Source organism: Pseudophryne corroboree, chromosome 3 (genome assembly GCF_028390025.1).
Source record: "Pseudophryne corroboree isolate aPseCor3 chromosome 3, aPseCor3.hap2, whole genome shotgun sequence".
Lineage (NCBI taxonomy): Eukaryota > Metazoa > Chordata > Amphibia > Anura > Myobatrachidae > Pseudophryne > Pseudophryne corroboree.
In genome coordinates this window covers 290,272,109-290,294,080 of record NC_086446.1, presented here as the reverse complement: position 1 = coordinate 290,294,080, position 21,972 = coordinate 290,272,109, and the positions used below count along the sequence as shown (strand labels likewise).

The following is a 21,972-nucleotide window of genomic DNA, read 5'->3' as shown; positions in this document are numbered from 1 at the left end:
GGGGATGAGACTCTGACCATGTGAGGTGGAAAAAAGAGGTAGGTGCGCCGCATGAACGGGGGCAAGTGCAGGGCTTCAACACAGGGTGCTCAATATTTTCACTTGAATATATATATATATATATATATATATATATATATATATATATATATATAGGGGGAAAAAAGTATTTGGACAGCCACCGATTGTGCAAGTTGACCCACTTAAAAAGATGACAGAGGTCTGTAATTTCTATCATAGGTACACTTCAACTGTGACAGACAGAATCTGAAAAAAAAACTAGGAAATCACATTGTATGATTTTTAAACAATTTATTTGTATATTCTTGTGGAAAATAAATATTTGGACGCCTACCAAGCAGCAAGATTTCTGGCTCTCACCAACCTGTTACTTCTTCTTTAAGAAGCTCTTCTATCCTCCACTCGTTACCTGTATTAATGGCACCTGTTTGAACTGGTTATCTGTATAAAATACACCTGTCCACACCCTCAAACAGTCAGACTGCTACCTCTCCACCATGGCCAAGACCAGAGAGATGTCTAAGGACACCAGGGACAAAATTGTAGAGCTGCACAAGGCTGGGATGAGCTACTCGACAATAGGCAAGTTGCTTGGTGAGAAGAGATCAACTATTGGCGCAATTATAAAAAAATGGAAGAAATACAAGATCACTGACAACCTCCCTCGACCTGGGGCTCCATGCAAGATCTCACCTCGTGGGGTATCAATGATCTTGAGAACGGTGAGGAATCAGCCCAGAACTACACGGGGGGACCTGGTCAATGACCTCAAGAGAGCTGGGACCACAGTCACAAAGGTTACCATTAGTACCATTAGTAACACACTACGTCGTCATGGATTGAAATCCTGCAGCGCGCTCGGTGGCTGTCCAAATACTTTTTTGCCCCACTGTCTGTATATGTGTGTGTGTGTGTGTGTATGTGTATGTATATATATATATATATATATATATATATATATATATATATATTAATTAGTTATGATCTCGACAGTCGGGATCACGGTGGTGAGCATACAGACGCTGGGATCCCGGACACCAGAATGCCAGCAGGGGGCCCAGGACTATTCCCACGACACCCACAGAGTGGGAATAGAACCTGTGGCAAGCACAGAGTGACACCAAGGCCGCAGCATGGCGAGCACACAAGGGGCTTCATTGTGCTCGCCCCCCGTCGGCATTCTGGCGTCCGGGATCCCAGCATCAGTACACTGACCGCCGGTATTCCAATCGCCGGTTACCCGTACCCAAGCCTATATATATATATATATATATATATATATATATATATTTTAAAATAAAAAGTAACCTTTTTTCTGCACTATACCACTAGTCTCAAACCACTGAGAAATACCTTCTGTCAGATGAGGTATAAAAAATAGATATGAAAAGGAAAAAGGTTCTAGTGGGAGCCAATACGCCTTTAGAATAACTATGTTTAAAAGTTTTTATTCATACACAAACCGACGACAATTGCAACCTAAACATTCGTCTTTGGTACAAATTACTAAAAATTCAGTAAAATTATATAACAATCTTATATAAACACATATTTCAGTTGATGTGAGGATTTTACAATCAGGTGATCACAATCAGAATTGTGAAGAGATATATCTCCAACCAGAAATCTGTGGTGAAGGCTTTATGAATCCGAGATCGCGAAACCCAACGCGTTTCGTCCGTTAGGACTTCATCAGGGGTTAACAATCAGATTCTTACAATAGATTGGATTACCACTGGTTATGACCGGCTAGGGTTCTCAATGTTATATCCAATCACAAGTATATTTTCAATTAATTTGGTATCTAAATAGATTTCATCATAACAGAGAATGACATTTTAGGTTGAAGTTAGGTGATGTTCTATTCCCTAATTTCATCAGGGGTAATGAAACTCTACAGTCCACCTCGGCTTCAATAAGTATCACCAAAAGGGTTTTAATAAATTCCCAATCCTGAACAGTACTGTACCTTCTTACTGGGACATGCACACCCTCACAGGATCACAACCACCGTGGTTGTGATCCTGTGAGTGTGTGCATGTCCCAGTAAGAAGGTACAGTACTGTTCAGGATTGGGAATTTATTAAAACCCTTTTGGTGATACTTATTGAAGCCGAGGTGGACTGTAGAGTTTCATTACCCCTGATGAGATTAGGGAATATAACATCACCTAACTTCAACCTAAAATGTCATTCTCTGTTATGATGAAATCTATTTAGATACCAAATTAATTGAAAATATACTTGTGATTGGATATAACATTGAGAACCCTAGCCGGTCATAACCAGTGGTAATCCAATCTATTGTAAGAATCTGATTGTTAACCCCTGATGAAGTCCTAACGGACGAAACGCGTTGGGTTTCGCGATCTCGGATTCATAAAGCCTTCACCACAGATTTCTGGTTGGAGATATATCTCTTCACAATTCTGATTGTGATCACCTGATTGTAAAATCCTCACATCAACTGATATATGTGTTTATATAAGATTGTTATATCATTTTACTGAATTTTTAGTAATTTGTACCAAAGACAAATGTTTAGGTTGCAATTGTCGTCGGTTTGTGTATGAATAAAAACTTTTAAACATAGTTATTCTAAAGGCGTATTGGCTCCCACTAGAACCTTTTTCCTTTATATATATATATATATATATATATATATATATATATATATATATATATATATACATACACATATATACACATACACACACACACACACACACACACACACCTACCTATATATACACTTACATACTATCCCTTTAAACTGGGACACTCATGAATTACATGAGTGGCTGCTTAAAACCAGGTTACATGTAGGCTTGAAGTCAGCCAGCCACAGAGTCTGTGTAATTCAGGAGTGTGCCGGTTTAAAGGGATAGTATGGTAAGACTATGGGCCTAATGGGGGTCATTCCGACCTGATCGCATGCTAGGATTTTTCGCTGCGCTGCGATCATGTCACTACTGCGCATACATATGCACCGCAATGCGTAGGCGCGTCGTACGGGTACAAAGCGGATCTTTGCTGAGCGATGGATTTAACGAAGAATCCATTCGCACAGCCGATCACAAGGAGATTGACAGGAAGAAGGCGTTTGTGGGTGGCAACTGACAGTTTTCTGGGAGTGTTTGGAGAAACGCAGGCGTGTCCAAGCATTTGCAGGGCGGGTGTCTGACGTCAATTCCAGACAAAAACAGGCTGAAGTGATCGCAGTGGCTGAGTAAGTTCTGAGCTACAGCTCGGCTGCACATGCGATCGCATGCTTGCAAAGCAAAAATACACTCCTCTATAGGCGGCAACTATCTGTTCACAGCGCTGCAAAAAATAGCTAGCGAGCGAACAACTCGGAATGACCCCCAATGTTAGCTAATGGGCAAAACCATGTGCACTGCAGGGGATGGGGGGGGGGGGGGGGGGCAGATATAACACGTGCAGAGAGAGTTAGATGTGGGTGGGTTATTTTGTTTCTGTGCAGGGTAAATACTGGCAGCTTCATTTTTACACTACAATTTATATTCAGTTTGAACACACCCCACTCAAATCTAACTCTCTCTGCACATGTTATATCTAGCCCCCCTGCAGTGCACATGGTTTTGCCCATTCGCTAACAAATTTGCTGCTGCGATCAGATCTGAATTAGGCCCAATGCAGGCCCAGATTAACACTCCGGGGGGCCTGGGTTACTTAAGTCAAGGGGTCCCCCAGACACACATATATATTTATATATATTTTGCATACACAAACACGCACACACAGCAAACGTATGTACAACACACACACTCAGCATACATATATATATATATACACACACACACACAAACACACATTACCCACCCACACACACATATAGCATACATACATATACACATCACACATGTCATACAGTCACACACAGCAATCATACCATCACACCCAGCATACATACACACAGCTTTCCTACAGACACACACATAGCATGCATACATACACTCAACATACCTACACACACACACACACACACACACACACATGCACACTCACAACATACCTACAAACACATATAGTGTATACACACACACGGGATCCGGTTTCTAGGTCGACAGGGTTTCTAGGTCAACAGGGTCTCTAGGTCGACATGTTCTAAGTTGACAGGTCAAAAGGTCGACATGAGTTTTTCACGATTTTTTTCTTTTTTTGAACCTTGTCATACTTAACGATCCACGTGGACTACGATTGGAACGGTAATCTGCACCTTGCCCGAAGCATGGAGAGCGAACCGAGCAATGCGAGGGGACACTGTGCACTAATTGGGGTTCCCGGTCACTCTACGAAGAAAACGACACCAAAAAAACATAAAAAACTCATGTCAACATTTTGACCTGTCGACCTAGACCATGTCGACTTAATGACCCTGTCGACCTAGTTACTGTCGACCAATAGTTGTCGACCTAGTTACTATCTACCTTCCATACCACACACACACACACACACACACTATGAAGCACTAACCAAGAGAGGAGAGGAGGAGGAGATCCATGTGAGCCGAGCTGCTGCTGCTGCACGTGGTGGTAAGCAGCTACCTCGGCTGTGTATGTGTGACTTTGCAACAATGTTTCCAAAGCAGAGAGCTCTGGTGATCAGAGCTCTCTGTGAGGAGAGCGGTCGCCAGCCGGGGAGCTGCTTTAGTTATGCCTGCGATGCAGAGATGGAGACAAGGCTTTCTCCATCTCTGAAAAACTAATTTGGTCTTGCAAGGGGGGGCCCTGAGATTTGGGGGGCCCAGGGTACCCCCTGCCCCCCCCACACACACACACACACACACACACACACACACACACACACACACTTTAATCCGGCTCTGGCCCAATGTATGTATGTATTGAAGACAAAGAGAAATGTGCAGGCCATACTTGCCTACCTTTTTAGTCTCCTCTCCGGGAGAAGCCGGAGAGGAGACACAGCATGATACTTCGAGGGGCAAGTCCGAACTGTGATATCATTATGCCCCGCCCCCAAGACGAGGAGATGTCCACGATTTGCTGGTGGGGCTAAATGACGCGATTAGCCCTGCCCTTTCACACGGCTACCGAGAGTGTATTAATTTTATCCCCATCCTGCCCACTTCACTAGAAAGAGGGCGGAAATCTGTGGGATGCGAGAGAGTCACCTACATTTCCGGGGTTGCAGGGAACTGGCCAAAAAATCAGGAGCCTCCAGCTGCTTCCGGAAGGGTAGGCAAATATGATGCAGGGGTGCCGACGCTTAAATATAACAAACCTTGGAGAAGTTGCCTATGATAACCAATCAGCTGCTACATATCACTTTATAGAATGCACTTGACAAATGTTGCCTCAAAGCTTATTGGTTGCATGGGCAACTTCTCCACTCTTTTCATTGCTTCATACATCTACCCCAAAATAAATTACTGACAGTATTAGGAGTTCACTAAAATAATCCTGTATCACAGCACTTGTCCAAAATGTCCCAAGTCTGAAAAACAAAACCAATAATATGTGCCGCTAGTTGTGCAGTATTTTCTGCTTCCACCCCTATGTGGTCAAATTAAAATGTAAAAGTGATGTTTAGCCTTGTACCAATAATAAATAAGGTTATCTGAAATAGACAATGTCCTTTTCACGATGTATAGCATGTATATGTTTTAAATACTGTATATATCTAATAGCGTAAAACTTTATATATTTATTAAAAGTAAAAAGCACACTCACAATAAAAAAGTTTGATATCCATTACCCTTTGATAACGTCCTGTGTAGGACGAAACCCGGCAGTAAGTTACAGCCATGTTTGGTCCTGGGAGTTCCAGCTGCTACTGCATGCGGTCTTCCTCATTGTGGCAGGAGCAGGAACCATTTGTTATACCAACTTATGTGGCTTCCAGCATCTTTGTGTGAGGTGGGCATCATCATAGCATTATGCCACTGCCACCATTCTTCTTGGAAGGGATAATGGGGGTAATTCCAAGTTGATCGCAGCAGGAAATTTTTTAGCAGTTGGGCAAAACCATGGGGGTAATTCCAAGTTGATCGCAGCAGGATTGTTTTTAGCAATTGGCCAAAACCATGGCCCTCATTCCGAGTTGTTCGCTCGGTATTTTTCATCGCATCGCAGTGAAAATCCGCTTAGTACGCATGCGCAATGTTCGCACTGCGACTGCGCCAAGTAACTTTACTATGAAGAAAGTATTTTTACTCACGGCTTTTTCTTCGCTCCGGCGATCGTAATGTGATTGACAGGAAATGGGTGTTACTGGGCGGAAACACGGCGTTTCAGGGGCGTGTGGCTGAAAACGCTACCGTTTCCGGAAAAAACGCAGGAGTGGCCGGAGAAACGGTGGGAGTGCCTGGGCGAACGCTGGGTGTGTTTGTGACGTCAACCAGGAACGACAAGCACTGAACTGATCGCACAGGCAGAGTAAGTCTGGAGCTACTCTGAAACTGCTAAGTAGTTAGTAATCGCAATATTGCGAATACATCGGTCGCAATTTTAAGAAGCTAAGATTCACTCCCAGTAGGCGGCGGCTTAGCGTGTGTAACTCTGCTAAATTCGCCTTGCGACCGATCAACTCGGAATGAGGGCCCATGTGCACTGCAGGGGAGGCAGATATAACATGTGCAGAAAGAGTTAGATTTGGGTGGGTTATTTTGTTCCTGTGCAGGGTAAATACTGGCTGCTTTATTTTTACACTGCAATTTAGATTGCAGATTGAACTCACCACACCCAAATCTACTCTCTCTGCAAATGTTATATCTGCCTCTCCTGCAGTGCACATGGGCCCTCATTCCGAGTTGTTCGCTCGGTAATTTTCTTTGCATCGCAGCGATTTTCCGCTAATGTTCGCACTGCGCCAAGTAAATTTGCTAAGAAGTTTGGTATTTTACTCACGGCATTACGAGGTTTTTTCTTCGTTCTGGTGATCGTAGTGTGATTGACAGGAAGTGGGTGTTTCTGGGCGGAAACTGGCCATTTTATGGGTGTGTGAAAAAACGCAGCAGTTTCTGGGAAAAACGCGGGAGTGGCTGGAGAAACGGGGGAGTGTCTGGGTGAACGCTGGGTGTGTTTGTGACGTCAAACCAGGAACGAAACTGACTGAACTGATCGCAGTGGCAGAGTAAGTGTCGAGCTACTCAGAAACTGCTTAGAAATTTCTATTCGCAATTTTGAGAATCTTTCGTTCGCAATTTTGCTAAGCTAAGATTCACTCCCAGTAGGCGGCGGCTTAGCGTGTGCAATGCTGCTAAAAGCAGCTTGCGAGCGAACAACTCGGAATGAGGGCCATGGTTTTGCCCAATTGCTAAAAAAAATCCTGCTGCGATCAACTTGGAATTACCCCCCATGTGCACTGCAGGGGGGGGGCAGATATAACATTTGCAGAGAGAGTTAGATTTGGGTGGGTTATTTTGTTTCTGTGCAGGGTAAATACTGGCTGCTTTATTTTTACACTGCAATTTAGATTGCAGATTGAACTCCCCACACCCAAATCTATCTCTCTCTGCACATGTTATATCTCCCTCCCCTGCAGTGCACATGGTTTTGCCCAACTGCTTTCAAAATTCCTGCTGCGATCAACTTGGAATTACCCCCAATGTTCTTGGTATGATGAGCGGTTTCTCAGGAAGCAACGTTTAAAAATGTTTGAGAGTGCTCAGGTTAACTAGTACCGGTCCCCTCTCTCTAGATTGTAACATACTTACCGACATTCTGGCTGCTCTCTGCGGGAGAGAGCAGCCAGGTCATCTCAGCAGGGGGGCAGGGGAGGGCTGTGACGTGAGGGGGTGGACCAGAGGTGGGATGGGTGCGGGGCAGCGGCGTGACGGGGGCAGGGATACAGTGGCACATCCTTTAAGCCACGCCCTCCGCTCTGTAATGCCGCGATCACCGGCATTACACTGCATGGGGCGTGGCTATGATGACGCGATTCACCCGTCATTGACTGCCCGGACCGCCCACTTTACACACTAAGTGGGCGGACGGGCAGGGGGGACCCCTGAAATCGGGAGACTTGCCTGCTCTTCAGGGGGGCCGGGAGAGTCACCCCAATTTTCGGGAGCCTCCCGGCCATTCCGGGAGAGTAGGCAAGTATGGATTGCAAACTTGCAAGCAGGGCCTTCCTACCTCTAAGACTGTTTGTTATTACCCAGGTTTGTTATATCATTGTTTGGCAACGGAATTTGCTGCGCTATATAAGAAACTGTTAATAAAATAATAAATAAATATATATCACTAGCTTTCTTTCCACATTCATGGCTGTCACTTTCGCCAATTTAACAATATGAAAGCATTAGTTTACAATCTGTGTATTGGGGGTAATGCCAAGTTGATCGCAGCAGGAATTCTGTTAGCAATTGGGCAAAACCATGTGCACTGCAGGGGAGGCAGATATAACATGTGCAGAGAGATAGATTTGGGTGTGGTGTGTTCAATCTGCAATCTAATTTGCAGTGTAAAAATAAAGCAGCCAGTATTTACCCTGCACAGAAATAAAATAACCCACCCAAATCTAACTCTCTCTGCAAATGTTATATCTGCCACACCTGCAGTGCACATGGTTTTGCCCAACTGCTAAAAAATTTCCTGGTGCGATCAACTTGGAATTACCCCCATTGTCGCTTCAGCTCCTGTCAGTTACTCACTGAACGGATGCAGCCTTTTCTGCTCCCACAGCAAAGAGCTTCAGATGCATGCAGGTTACAAGCACTAGGTAGAACAAGCAGTGTGGACAGCACTACTGAATTACTAGCTCTAATACATTTTTAAGATAATATTTGTTCTGTAATCTGTGCTGCTTTGCTTTCTGAATTTCCTTCAACAGTTGATTTTTCTTTGCCATCTTCCCATAAGGGGCAGTTTTATGAAGTGCTGGGTTATTGTCCCATGGACCGTTTTTTCCCACTAGCTATACCATAACTTTGTAAGATGTGACATAGTCCTGTTGGTGACCTCTGTAACAGGTGCCCCTCTAGCACTTGAGAGTGCTGTAAGGGGTAAATTTACACTTTGTTATATACTTTGACTGTTGTAAGATCTTCACGAGATTCTCTTATTTGAAAATGCATCATGGGACCTGGCATGCGGTCTATAGATCTACAGTGTCTAGGTAGACAGACAATAGGTCGACACCAAATGGTCGACATGCGTTAATTCAACATGGTCACAATGTCGACAATGTCATTAGGTTGACATGTAAATGGTCGACAGTGCTCATGGTCGACAGGTACAAAATGTTGACGGGTTCAAATGGTCGACATACCAACGGTCGTCACAGCATGACGAGTCGACGTGAGAATTTTATTTATTTTTCTTTAACTTTTTAATACTTTACCATCCACGTGGACTACGATTGGTAATAGTAACCTGTGCTGAGTGCAGCGTCAGCATAACGAGGCACCTTGCCTTGCTTGCCATGTGAGTGGACACGATACACTAATTACTGTGCTGTGACGGCAAAAACGACACAAAAAATAATAATAAAATGGCGGGTTGACCTTTTTCTGTGTCAACCATTTTTTTGTGTCGACATTTTCATGTTTTCCTTTTGTACCTGTCGCCCTTTTGGAATGTTGACCGTTTAGAGTTCAACCATTTGCCCATATCGGCCTTTTCACTGTCGACTCTTTTGTTTCGACCTATTCATTGTAGACCTTCTTACTGTAGAACCGAAAAAATGGGACCCCTGAGCCGGTTTGTTTCAAATAAATTAAAATACTAATTGTATATACGTGGACATCAATTTATTAAAAAATATTACATCTCGAAACAAGTGAGTGCACCAAGATCGTGTATCTTGGCAAAAGGAATGTGCAATAATGAAATATTATTTTTGTGTATGCAACTAAATAGCTATTATGTTTGTTTTTTTGTAAAATACAATATTTTGCATTGATCAGTGCAAAGAATGCCTGAATTATTCCGTATTGATTCTATGATGTAAGAAAACGAAGTGAGAGAAATGCTGAAGGGAGGGAATACTTGATAGATCCACTGTATATAAAGCCTTGCTATTTCACTGCACGGCTTATGCACTTGCTTGTGTGAGCTAAAAATGACAGTGGTGGAAGTATTCCATAATGAAAATACTACAACACAGGAGAACTATGTGAATCTACCTGTCACAGGTGTTTGCATTTACTTTAAGGGGGTAATTCAGACCTGATCGTTAGGGTGTGTTTTTTGCATCCCTGCAAACAGATAGTCGCCGCCTACAGGGGGAGGGGGAAATCGCTGTGCAGTGGTGCGATCACATGTGCAGGAGAGCTGTACAAGCAGAAGTTTGTGCAGTCTCTGCACAGCTCAGTACTTACTCAGCCGCTGCGATGATCGAGGCCGGAGCTGACGTCACGAATCCTCCCGCCAAACTCCTGGTCCCTCCTGTGTTTTTCCGGACACTCCCTGAAAACAGCCAGTTGCCACCCACAAACGCCATCTTCCTGTCATATTTTCTTGCGATCGCCAGTGCGATCGGATTTCACGCACCATCCCATTGCTCTCCGGCACTGCTGTCCATCGTGCCTGCGCATTGCGGTGCATACGCATGCGCAGTTCAGACCTGATCGCCAGCAGCAATCAAGTCTGAATTAGCCCCAAACTGTAGTGTTCCCATTTCATCACTAAAGACAATTTCACTGGTTACAGAAGGATAGACTAGTGTCATCACTAATAAGTCCACATCACAGAGAAAACTCAGCTTACACCTGTCATATTACATCAATGCTGATATTTTAAAATGTGTTGCCGGCAGCTGCGATCCTGGCAGTCTGCATACCGACGCCAGGATCCCGGCCGGTAGAATTCTGGCAGGGGGGCGAGTGCAACGAAGCCCCTTGCGGGCTCGCTGTGTTCGCCACGCTGCTGGCTCGGTGGCTCGCCACCGGTTCTATTCCTACTCTATGGGTGTCATGGACACCCACGAGTGGGAATAGCCCCTGTTAGCCGAGATTCCGGCTGGAGGCATTGTCAGTGGCCGGGATTCCATTATATATAATGCCACTCTTACTGCATGTGATGCTACATTCTGCTCTGTTTCATTTGTTAACAATCCAATTCTAGGGTGGCTAGGGACTTAAGGCAGCATCAAGTGGATGGTATACAAATGGCTTCATGCTAATTTTCCTAACTTAGGAGTCTATGTACTAGGCCTTGGAGAGAGATAAAGTAGACATAGATTAAGGACCTTATTCAGCATCAGTTGCAGTTTTGCTAAAATTGCTTGCGATTGCATGCTGGGGGCCGCCCAGCACAGGGCAAGGCCGCCCAGCATGCCAATGGCGGCCAGCAATGCGATCACAATACAATTGCGTTTGCATCACTGAAGACGAAGGCATTCGGGCTGCCACCATTTTCCCTGTCACAGACGTCGTGTGTGACGTCGCGCTCCGAACCTGGACCCAATTCCAGCGACGCGCCATGCAATGCCATGCCACATCCCACGCAATGCTGTGTCGCCACCCACTGACCGCCTCTGCCTGTCAATCAGGCAGAGACGTTGGCATAACTGAGATGCACGCATTTCCCTGCTCACGCAGAGTGGGCTCTGCGCATGCACACTGCAGCGGAACACAGTAGCATTGGCTACTGAATAAGGTCCTAAGTACCAACCAATCAGCTCCTAACTGCCATGTTACAGGCTAAGTTTGAAAAATGACAGGAGCTGGTTGGCTGGTACTTAATATCTCCCCAAGGCTTAGTAAATAGACTCCTTAATTTCTAACGGTTTTATAGTTTTACTAATCAGTATGTGCTAACAGCCCATGAAGGAGAATGGGACACTGGCAGAGAGGCTTACAAGTTTTGCTGCTGGGCAATCTGTATGATATATAAGTAGCCATATTCACTAGCATACACCCTGGCAAAATGATCTTGTATGTATGTAATTTACAGTAGGGTCTGCTTTTAATAGTGCTACTTTGCATGCTCTTATGATGTTCTTTTTGTTTTGTTTTTTGGACTCATGGTGGACGATGATCTGCAGTAGCCGCTAATATTGGAGGACTGTTGCCCAACCTGGACCTGCCCAAGATTTCCAGAGCCATTTCCCTCTTACCCATACAGCTGCCATTTTGTCGCAGCTTATTCATGTGAGTAGTGTTTTGTCTTAATTACAAAGTCATTAAGAAACATTTGTTTACAATAACTCAGTAGCACTATCTCGAAAAACAGAGAAAATGCGTTATTAAGAAAAAAGATATTTATCAAGTGTATATCTTCCCCCCCCCCCCCCCCACATGATATCCATGTTTTCCATTGTGTAGTAACTATTTCTGATCCATATCCAGAAGGGCTTTATACCTTATTAGCAAATTATATAGTCCCTTCGGATAAAAACACAGATACGATGGCTCAGGCACTCTCTCAAAAATGATTATTATCAATAGTTCTCTATAAAGATTAGTTTAGAGCAGGCATGTCCAAACTGCGGCCCTCCAGCTGTTGTGAAACTACATATCCCAGCATGCCCTGACACAGTTTTGCAGTCAGAGAATGCTAAAGCTGTGTCAGGGCATGCTGGGATGTGTAGTTTCTCAACAGCTGGAGGGCCGCAGTTTAGACATGCCTGGTTTAGAGAGTACAGAAAACTACAGAAAATAAAAATAAGATTTTAAACCTACCGGTAAATCTATTTCTCCTAGTCCGTAGAGGATGCTGGGGACTCCGTAAGGACCATGGGGTATAGACGGGCTCCGTAGGAGATAGGGCACCTAAAAAGAACTTTGACTATGAGTGTGCACTGGCTCCTCCCTCTATGCCCCTCCTCCAGACCTTAGTTCGAGAACTGTGCCCAGAGGAGATGGACAATACAAGGCAGGATTTAAGCAATCCAAGGGCAAGATTCATACCAGCCCACACCAATCATACCATGTAACCTGGAACATACATAACCAGTTAACAGTATGAACAAACGACAGTAACGGTCCAAGACCTATTCCAACTGTAACAGAACCCTTATGTAAGCAACAAGTCTTGCAGAGTTTCCGCACTGGGACGGGCGCCCAGCATCCTCTACGGACTAGGAGAAATAGATTTACCGGTAGGTTTAAAATCTTATTTTCTCTTACGTCCTAGAGGATGCTGGGGACTCCGTAAGGACCATGGGGTTTATACCAAAGCATCCAATCGGGCGGGAGAGTGCGGATGACTCTGCAGCACCGACTGAGCAAACGCTAGGTCCTCATCAGCCAGGGTATCAAACTTGTAGAATTTAGCAAAAGTGTTTGACCCCGACCAAGTCGCCGCTCGGCAAAGCTGTAATGCCGAGACGCCTCGGGCAGCCGCCCAAGAAGAGCCCACCTTGCTAGTGGAATGGGCTTTAACCGAATTTGGTACCGGCAATCCAGCCGTAGAATGAGCCTGCTGAATCGTATTACAGATCCAGCGAGCAATAGTCTGCTTCGAAGCAGGTGCGCCAATCTTATTAGCAGCATACAGAACAAACAAAGCCTCTGTTTTCCTAATTTTAGCCGTTCTGGCTACATAAATCTTTAAGGCCCTGACTACATCCAGGTATCTGCAGAGCCGGCCCTAGCCAATTTGATGCCCTAGGCAAAATTTTGTCTGGTGCCCCCTAGCTCCGCAGCTAGTTCTGCATCTGTACCTGCAACGCTCAGGTAGTGGGGCCCACCGGGGGGTTACCCTGTGGGCCAGTTCAACTCTGCACAATGCCACACAGTAATGACCATAATACATATAATTCCACACAGTAAAGGAACCTTACACATATGCCCCACATTAGTAATGCCCATAATACACATAATGCCACACAGTAATGCACCTTACACATATGCCCCACATTAGTAATGCCCATAATACACATATACTGCCACAGATACTGCCGCACTTGCTGGTTATACAAAAAGACCAGTACAGTATCAAACATGTAGAAACTGTCCATTCTCTTCACTATTCAGTGTGTTTGCTGGTGTCTGTTACTGCATGCCCTTTACTTTATACTGTGGGAGTGATATGCTCTGCCCTCCAGTCTGATGTGTCCGAAAGTCACGCTGCACTGATGTTTCATATAGAAAAGCACAACGCAACTTACTGACCACGTTACAGTGCTGGGTGGCAGGGGAATTTTACGGCATGGACTGACTAGGAAATAAAGTGTGGGGAGAACATTGCCCATGTTATGTCCCTGCAGACACCTGGGAATTGCACAGGGATAAGGGACACAGGATAACAGGGTCCCCCTCCCCTATGTGCACAAGCAGTATAGGTGATGTCAGGTTTCTGTGAAGCAGTCTTCCAAAATACACATGTGTTATAGAAGCCATCCAGTAATAACCTTATATAGTCAGTGAAAATGTCACAGGTACAGGAATTGCATTTACTTGGCATCTGCTGTCTGTCTGAGGTCTCACAAGTCAGGGGCATTCAAGCATGTCAGAGGAAGTTTAAGGCACAGTGTGCATTTTTTTTACAAATGTAAACAGCAGTGTATACAAGTACTGATTGAATACATTTGGAAAGTAACAGTTAGTTTGCGGACTGTCCCTCCCAGCATGAGATACTGCAGGGACATGCTTGGATGCCCCTAGACATGCTTGGATGCCCTAGGCAAATGCCTAGCCTGCCTATAGCTAAGGCCGGCTCTGGGTATCTGGAATCCTCCAGGTCACTTGTAGCCACAGGCACCACAATAGGTTGATTCATATGGAATGAAGAAACCACTTTAGGCAAAAAATGCGGATGTGTCCTCAATTCAGCTCGATCCACATGAAAAATCAAGTAGGGGCTTTTGTGTGACAAAGCCGCCAATTCAGACACTTACCTTGCTGATGCCAAGGCCAACAGCATGACCACCTTCCAGGTAAGAAATTTCAACTCAACCTTGGTATGCGGTTCAAACCAGTGTGATTTTAAGAACTGCAACACCACGTTCAAGTCCCATGGTGCCACTGGAGGCACAAAAGGGGGCTGGATGTGCAGCACTCCTTTACAAACGTCTGGACTTCTGGAAGAGAAGCCAATTCCTTCTGAAAGAAAATCGAGAGGGCCGAAATCTGTACCTTAACAGAGCCTAATTTCAGGCCCATATCCACTCCTGTCTGTAGGAAGTGGAGAAAACGACCCAGATGAAAATCTTCCGTAGGCGCATTCTTGGACTCACACCAAGACACATACTTTCGCCAGATACGGTGATAATGTTTTACCGTCGCCTCATTCCTAGCCTTTTTTTAAAGTAGGGATGACCTCTTCCGGAATCCCCTTTTTTGCTAGGATTCGGCGTTCAACCGCCATGCCGTCAAACGTAACCGCGGTAAGTCTTGAAATACACAGGGCCCCTGTTGCAACAGGTCTTCCCTGAGAGGAAGAGGCCAGGGATCTCCTGTGAGCATCTCTTGTAGATCCGAGTACCAGGCCCTTCGAGGCCAGTCTGGGACAACGAGTATCGTCTGTACTCTTCTTCGTCTTATGATCCTCAACACTTTTGTGATAAGAGGAAGAGGAGGAAACGCGTAGACCGATTTGAGCACCCACGGTGATACCAGAGCGTCTACTGCTACTGCCTGAGGGTCCCGAGACCTGGCACAATACCTCCGAAGCTTTTTGTTGAGGCGTGACGCCATCATGTCTATTTGAGGAGTTCCCCAAAGATGCGTTACGTCTGCAAAGACTTCTTGATGAAGTCCCCACTCTCCTGGATGGAGATCGTGCCTGCTGAGGAAGTCTGCTTCCCAGTTGTCCACTCCCGGAATGAAGACAGCCGACAGAGCGCTTACATGATTTTCCGCCCAGCGAAGAATCCTTGTGGCTTCCGCCATCGCGACTCTGCTTCGTGTCCCACCTTGGCAGTTCACATGAGCCACTGCTGTGACATTGTCTGATTGAATCAGAACCGGTAGGTTTCGAAGAAAACTCTCCGCTTGTCGAAGGCCGTTGTAAATGGCCCTGAGTTCCAACACATTGATGTGTAGACAGGACTCCTGGTCTGACCAAAGACCCTGAAATTTTTTTTCCCTGTGTGACCGCTCCCCATCCTCGGAGGCTCGCGTCCGTGGTAACCAGGATCCAATCCTGAATTCCGAACCTGCGACCCTCCAGGAGGTGAGCACTTTGCAACCACCATAGGAGGGACACCCTGGCCCCTGGGGACAGAGTTATTTTCCGATGTAAGTGCAGATGGGACCCGGACCACTTGTCCAGAAGGTCCCATTGAAAAGTCCTTGCATGGAACTTTCCGAAGGGAATGGCCTCGTAGGCCGCCACCATTTTTCCCAGAACTCGAGTGCATTGGTGAACTGACACCCTTTTCGGTTTTAGCAGGTCTCTGACCATGTTCTGGATGTCCTGGGCTTTCTCTATTGGGAGGAAGACCTTCATTTGTTCCGTATCCAGTATCATACCTAGGAACGGTAGTCGAGTTGTCGGAATCAACTGTGACTTCGGTAGATTTAGAATCCAACCGTGATGCTGGAGCACTCTCAGAGAGAGCGCCACACTGCTCAGCAATTTCTCCCTTGATCTCGCTTTTATCAGGAGATCGTCCAAGTATGGGATAATTGTGACTCCATGCTTGCGCAGGACCACCATCATTTCCGCCATTATCTTGGTGAAAATCCTCGGGGCTGTGGAGAGTCCAAACGGCAACGTCTGAAATTGGTAATGACAATCCTGTACAGCGAATCTCAGGTATTCCTGATGGGGGGGCATACAGTATATGGGGAAATGAAGGTACGCATCCTTTATGTCCAGAGACACCATAAACTCCCCTTCCTCCATGTTGGCTATTATCGCTCTGAGAGATTCCATTTTGAATTTGAATCTTTTTATGTACAGGTTTAGGGATTTCAGATTCAAAATAGGTCTGACGGAACCGTCCGGTTTCGGGACCACAAATAGGGTTGAGTAGTAACCTCTTCCCTGCTGGTGCAGGGGAACCTTGATTATCACTTGCTGTATACACAGCGTCTGAATTGCAGCTAACACTATGGGGGTCATTCCGAGTTGTTCGCTCGCAAGCTGCTTTTAGCAGCTTTGCACACGCGAAGCCGCCGCCTACTGGGAGTGAATCTTAGCTTATCAAAATTGCGAACGAAAGATTAGCAGAATTGCGAATAGACACTTCTTAGCAGTTTCTGAGTAGCTCCAGACTTACTCGGCATCTGCAATCCGTTCAGTCAGTTTCGTTCCTGGTTTGACGTCACAAACACACCCAGCGTTCGCCCAGACACTCCTCCGTTTCTCCAGCCACTCCCGCGTTTTTCCCAGAAACTGTAGCGTTTTTTCACACACACCCATAAAACGGCCAGTTTCCGCCCAGAAACACCCACTTCCTGTCAATCACATTACGATCACCAGAACGAAGAAAAAACCTTGTAATGCCGTGAGTAAAATACCTAACTGCATAGCAAATTTACTTGGGGCAGTCGCACTGCGGACATTGCGCATGCGCATTAGCGACTAATCGCTCCGTTGAGAGAAAAAAATACCGAGCGAACAACTCGGAATGACCCCCTATATCCCTTTCCGATGTGGAAGCTGGTAGGGCCGATTTGAAAAATTGGCGCTTGGGCAGCTCCTCGAATTCCAATTTGTAACCCTGGGAAACTATGTCCAACACCCAGGGATTCAGGTCTGAACTGACCCAGGCTTGACTGAAAAGTCGAAGACGTGCCCCCACCGGTGAGGGGAGCCCCAGCGTCATGCTGTGGGTTTTGGAGCAGCCGGGGAGGACTTTCGTTCCTGGGCACCTGCCGAAGCAGGTGCTCTTTTGCCTCTGCCCTTACCTCTGGTGAGAAAAGAGGATCCCCGACCTCTTCTGGACTTGTGCGACCGAAAGGACTGCATCTGATAGGGTGTTACTTTCTTTTGCTGTTGGGGAATATATGGTAAAAAAATTTGATTTACCTGCTGTAGCTGTGGAAACCAGGTCCGTCAGCCCATCCCCAAACAATACATCACCCTTATAGGGTAGTACTTCCATATGTTTTTTGGAATCCGCATCACCCGTCCATTGGCGAGTCCATAAGGATCTTCTCGCTGAGATAGACATGGCATTGGCCCTAGAAGCTAGCAATCCAATGTCCCTTTGAGCATCCCTCATAAATTAGACTGCGTCTTTTATATGGGCTAGAGTTAAGAATATAGTATCCTTATCCATATTATCAAATTGATCTGTCAGCTCATCTGTCCAAGCTGCAATTGCGCTACACACCCATGCCGACGCAATTGTCGGCCTTAGCACAGCACCTGCATGAGAATAAATACACTTTAAGGTAGTTTCTTGCCTGCGATCTGCAGGGTCCTTAAGGGCCGCTGTGTCAGGAGACGGTAGCGCCACTTTCTTGGACAGGCGCATCAGGGCCTTGTCCACAGTGGGGGGTGATTCCCAAATCTCCCTGTCCTGCTTAGGGAAGGGGTATGCCATATAAATTCTTTTGGGGATCTGCGGTCTCTTTCCCGGAGTCTCCCAAGCTTTTCCAAAGAATTCATTTAATTCATGAGATGTGGGAAAGTTAATAATCTGTTTCTTTTCCTTAAACATGTGTACCCTTGTGTCGGGGACCGAGGGTTCATCCTCAATATGCAACACATCCCTTATTGCCACAATCATACACTGAATGGTTTTAGTCACCCTAGGGTGCAATTTTACTTCGTCGTAGTCGACACTGGAATCAGAATCCGTGTCGGTAGTAGTGTCTTGTGTTAAGGGACGCTTTTGAGACCCCGACGGGCCCTGTGAGTCGGTCCAATCCGAGGATTGACCCCCTGATGTCCCCCCTAATTCAGCCTTATCAAGCCTTTTATGTAAAGATGCCACACTTGCATTCAACATATGCCACATGTCCATCCAATCCGGAGTCGGCACAACCGACGGGGACACACCACTCATTTGCTCCACCTTCTCCTTGGAGAAGCCTTCCGCCTCAGACATGTCGACACGCACATACCGACACCCCACACACACGGGGATTAACCTATAAGGGGACAAAACCCCAACCAGGCCCTAAGGAGAGAGAGAATGCAAGCACACACCAGCGCTTAAAAACACTGGGAAAAATATGACCAGATAGCGCTTTTCTATATATAATATGCCAATTCCCACTCATTGCGTCGCTAATGTGCCCCCCTCCTCTTTTTTCCAGCCTGTGAAGTTCAGCAGGGGAGAGACCAGGGAGCCAGCGTTTTCCTCATGCAGCTTCTGTGGAGAAAATGGCGCTGGTTAGTGCTGAGGATCAAGCCCCGCCCACCCGACGGCGGGCTTCGGTCCCAGTGATTTTTCAATTAAAATGGCGGGGGATCATAAATTTACTGCCTCCGCAGCCTAATCAATCTGCATGTACCCAAATGTGAGGTTTATTGCAGCCCAGGGCGCCCCCCCCTGCGCCCTGCACCCTTCAGTGCTGCTCTGTGTGTGTGTGACTGGGAGCAATGTGACTGGGAGATCTGATGTCTTCTGCCGCCTAAGATGTCTTCTGCCTTCTCATCCGGCTTCTATCTTCGGCATCTGTGAGGAGGACGGCGGCGCGGCTCCGGGACGAACCCCAGGTGAGACCTGTGTTCCGACTCCCTCTGGAGCTAATGGTGTCCAGTAGCCTTAGAAGCAGTGCCCAACTTGACAAGCCAGCTCTGCTTCTCTCTCCTTGCTCCCACGATGCAGGGAGCCTGTTGCCAACAGGACTCCCTGAAAATAAAAAAAACCTAACAAAATTCTTCTTCAACAGAAAACTCTGGAGAGCTCTCTGCAGTGCACCCATTCTCCTCTGGGCACAAGATCTAACTAACTGAGGTCTGGAGGAGGGGCATAGAGGGAGGAGCCAGTGCACACCCATAGTCAAAGTTCTTTTTAGGTGCCCTATCTCCTGCGGAGCCCGTCTATACCCCATGGTCCTTACGGAGTCCCCAGCATCCTCTAGGACGTAAGAGAAATGTATTTAGCAAAATATGTCTATGTCATACAGGTCGGTTTTTCTTAAATATCCATAAGTCATCTATCTCATCATTATGGTGTTTGGTTATTTTCTTCACATTTCCGACAAATGGTTTGATAGTTATTATTAGCGCATATGTAAAGGTTGCCGCAAAGTCTACCATACGAACACATTATATAGTATGTATTTTTTTAAATTGTAACTTATTACAATACAACATTTTGTGATAATAAAAATTGCCTATAGTGCCCATAACCAACCATGTATAAAGAGTTTTGTGATACATAACAGAGCTGGAACGTTTCACCATCACGGGAGGATCTACTTTCCATGGCTGAATGCTTTGCTAAAGCTGGTAAAATGGAACCAAATCAACTGTTGAATGGATTTGGTCCCCTTCAACCAGCTGCAGCTGTGCATTGATCACTCTGACACAGCTGCGGGCTGGAGGAAGCACTTACTACGTGACCCATCCTCAACTTCTGAAGTTACCGGGCCACCATCACTAGGAAATGCATTACGATTGAAACCACACAATTCATCACCCATCTCCGCTTTGATATGGGGAGCAGCCAGTGCTTGATCCTCTAAGTGCGTGCTAGCCAATGCTGGGTAACTGAGGCTTTAGAAGACTATAATCTGGACATTTTCTCCATATACAACTCATTGTGAAGAAGGAGTTGTGGTGGGTGGAGTGCATTAGAGAAAGCTGGTCTGCTTAGTAGTGGTGCACAGTATGTCTCTCCTGAATGCATATATTAAAATGTGTAATGCTCCGACAAGACCCACCATTACCTGTAATGTTGTTTAAACAGTCTCCACTGAAACAAAAAATTGATTTATTGGAATTTGCTTAAAATCTCATACTGGTGCCATCATTAAATTTTTATATTGTATGAAGAATTTGCCTCTTGTCAATTATTAATTTCTGAACAATAGATTGTTTGGTAAACTGTCTATAATGCAATGTAAACACGTTGAATTAAAAAAACAAAAACACTTTTGTGAAAAGTATGTTTTACATAGTGCCTTGTGTAATCAGTGTTAAAAATACAAAATTATACCATGCTCTCTCCAAGCATAATATCAAGGCACACTGTGTGGCATCACCATATGCCAGCTTCAGCGTCCAACTCATCACTGCTCCCTGGTGACCTATATCACAGCTCCACTACCTATGAGCACGCAGGACATGTAAGAGGAAGACCGCCACATAGCATGCAGAGCCGGATTAAGGGGGGCAGGGGGTACGTTACCCTGGGCCCCCCAAATCTCAGGGGCCCCCCTTGCAAGACCAAATTAGTTTCTCAGAGATGGAGACAGCCTTGTCTCCATCTCTGCATCGCAGGCATAACTGAAGCAGCTCCCCGGCTGGCGACCGCTCTCCTCACAGAGAGCTCTGATCACCAGAGCTCTCTGCTTTGGAAACATTTTTGCAAAGTCACACATACACAGCAAAGGGAGCTGCTTACCACCAGGTGCAGCAGCAGCAGCTCGGCTCACATGGATCTCCTCCTTCTCCTGTCCTCTCTTGGTTAGTGCTTCATAGTGTGTGTGTGTGTGTGTATACTGTATGTGTTTGTAGGTATGGTGTGAGAGTGTGTGTGTGGATATGTTGAGTGTATGTATGTATGCATGCCATGTGTGTGTTTGTAGGAAAGCTGTGTGTATGTATGCTGGGTGTGATGGTATGTTTGCTGTGTGTATGTATGCTGTGTGTGTAGGTAATGCTGTGTGTGACTGTTGTGTGTTGGTTGGTATGTATGTATGTATGCTGACGTGTGTGTGTGTGTGTATGGATTCAAAAATAGGATTTTAATTACCTACCGGTAAATCCTTTTCTTGTAGTCCGTAGGAGGATGCTGGGGTCCACATTGGTACCATGGGGTATAGACTGGTCCACTAGGAGCCATTGGCACTTTAAGAGTTTGAGAGTGTGGGCTGGCTCCTCCCTCTATGCCCCTCCTACCAGACTCAGTCTAGAAACTGTGCCCGAGGAGACGGACATCGTCGAGAGAAGGATTTTCAACAGATAGTGGCGAGATTCACACCAGCTCACACACAAGGCAAACCAAGCTA

At 45.8% G+C, this 21,972-nt stretch overlaps 1 long non-coding RNA gene across 5 annotated transcripts in view; it reads left to right on the top strand.

Annotated features, from left to right (window-relative positions):
* LOC135055343 (uncharacterized) overlaps window positions 1–21,972 on the top strand; it is a 147,994-nt gene that overhangs the window by 40,718 nt on the left and 85,304 nt on the right. For 2 of the 5 annotated variants that reach the window (XR_010243722.1, XR_010243721.1), the window contains exon 3: window positions 11,994–12,099. This is a non-coding gene — a long non-coding RNA (uncharacterized LOC135055343). The other 3 variants (XR_010243718.1, XR_010243719.1, XR_010243720.1) reach the window with 3 other exon arrangements.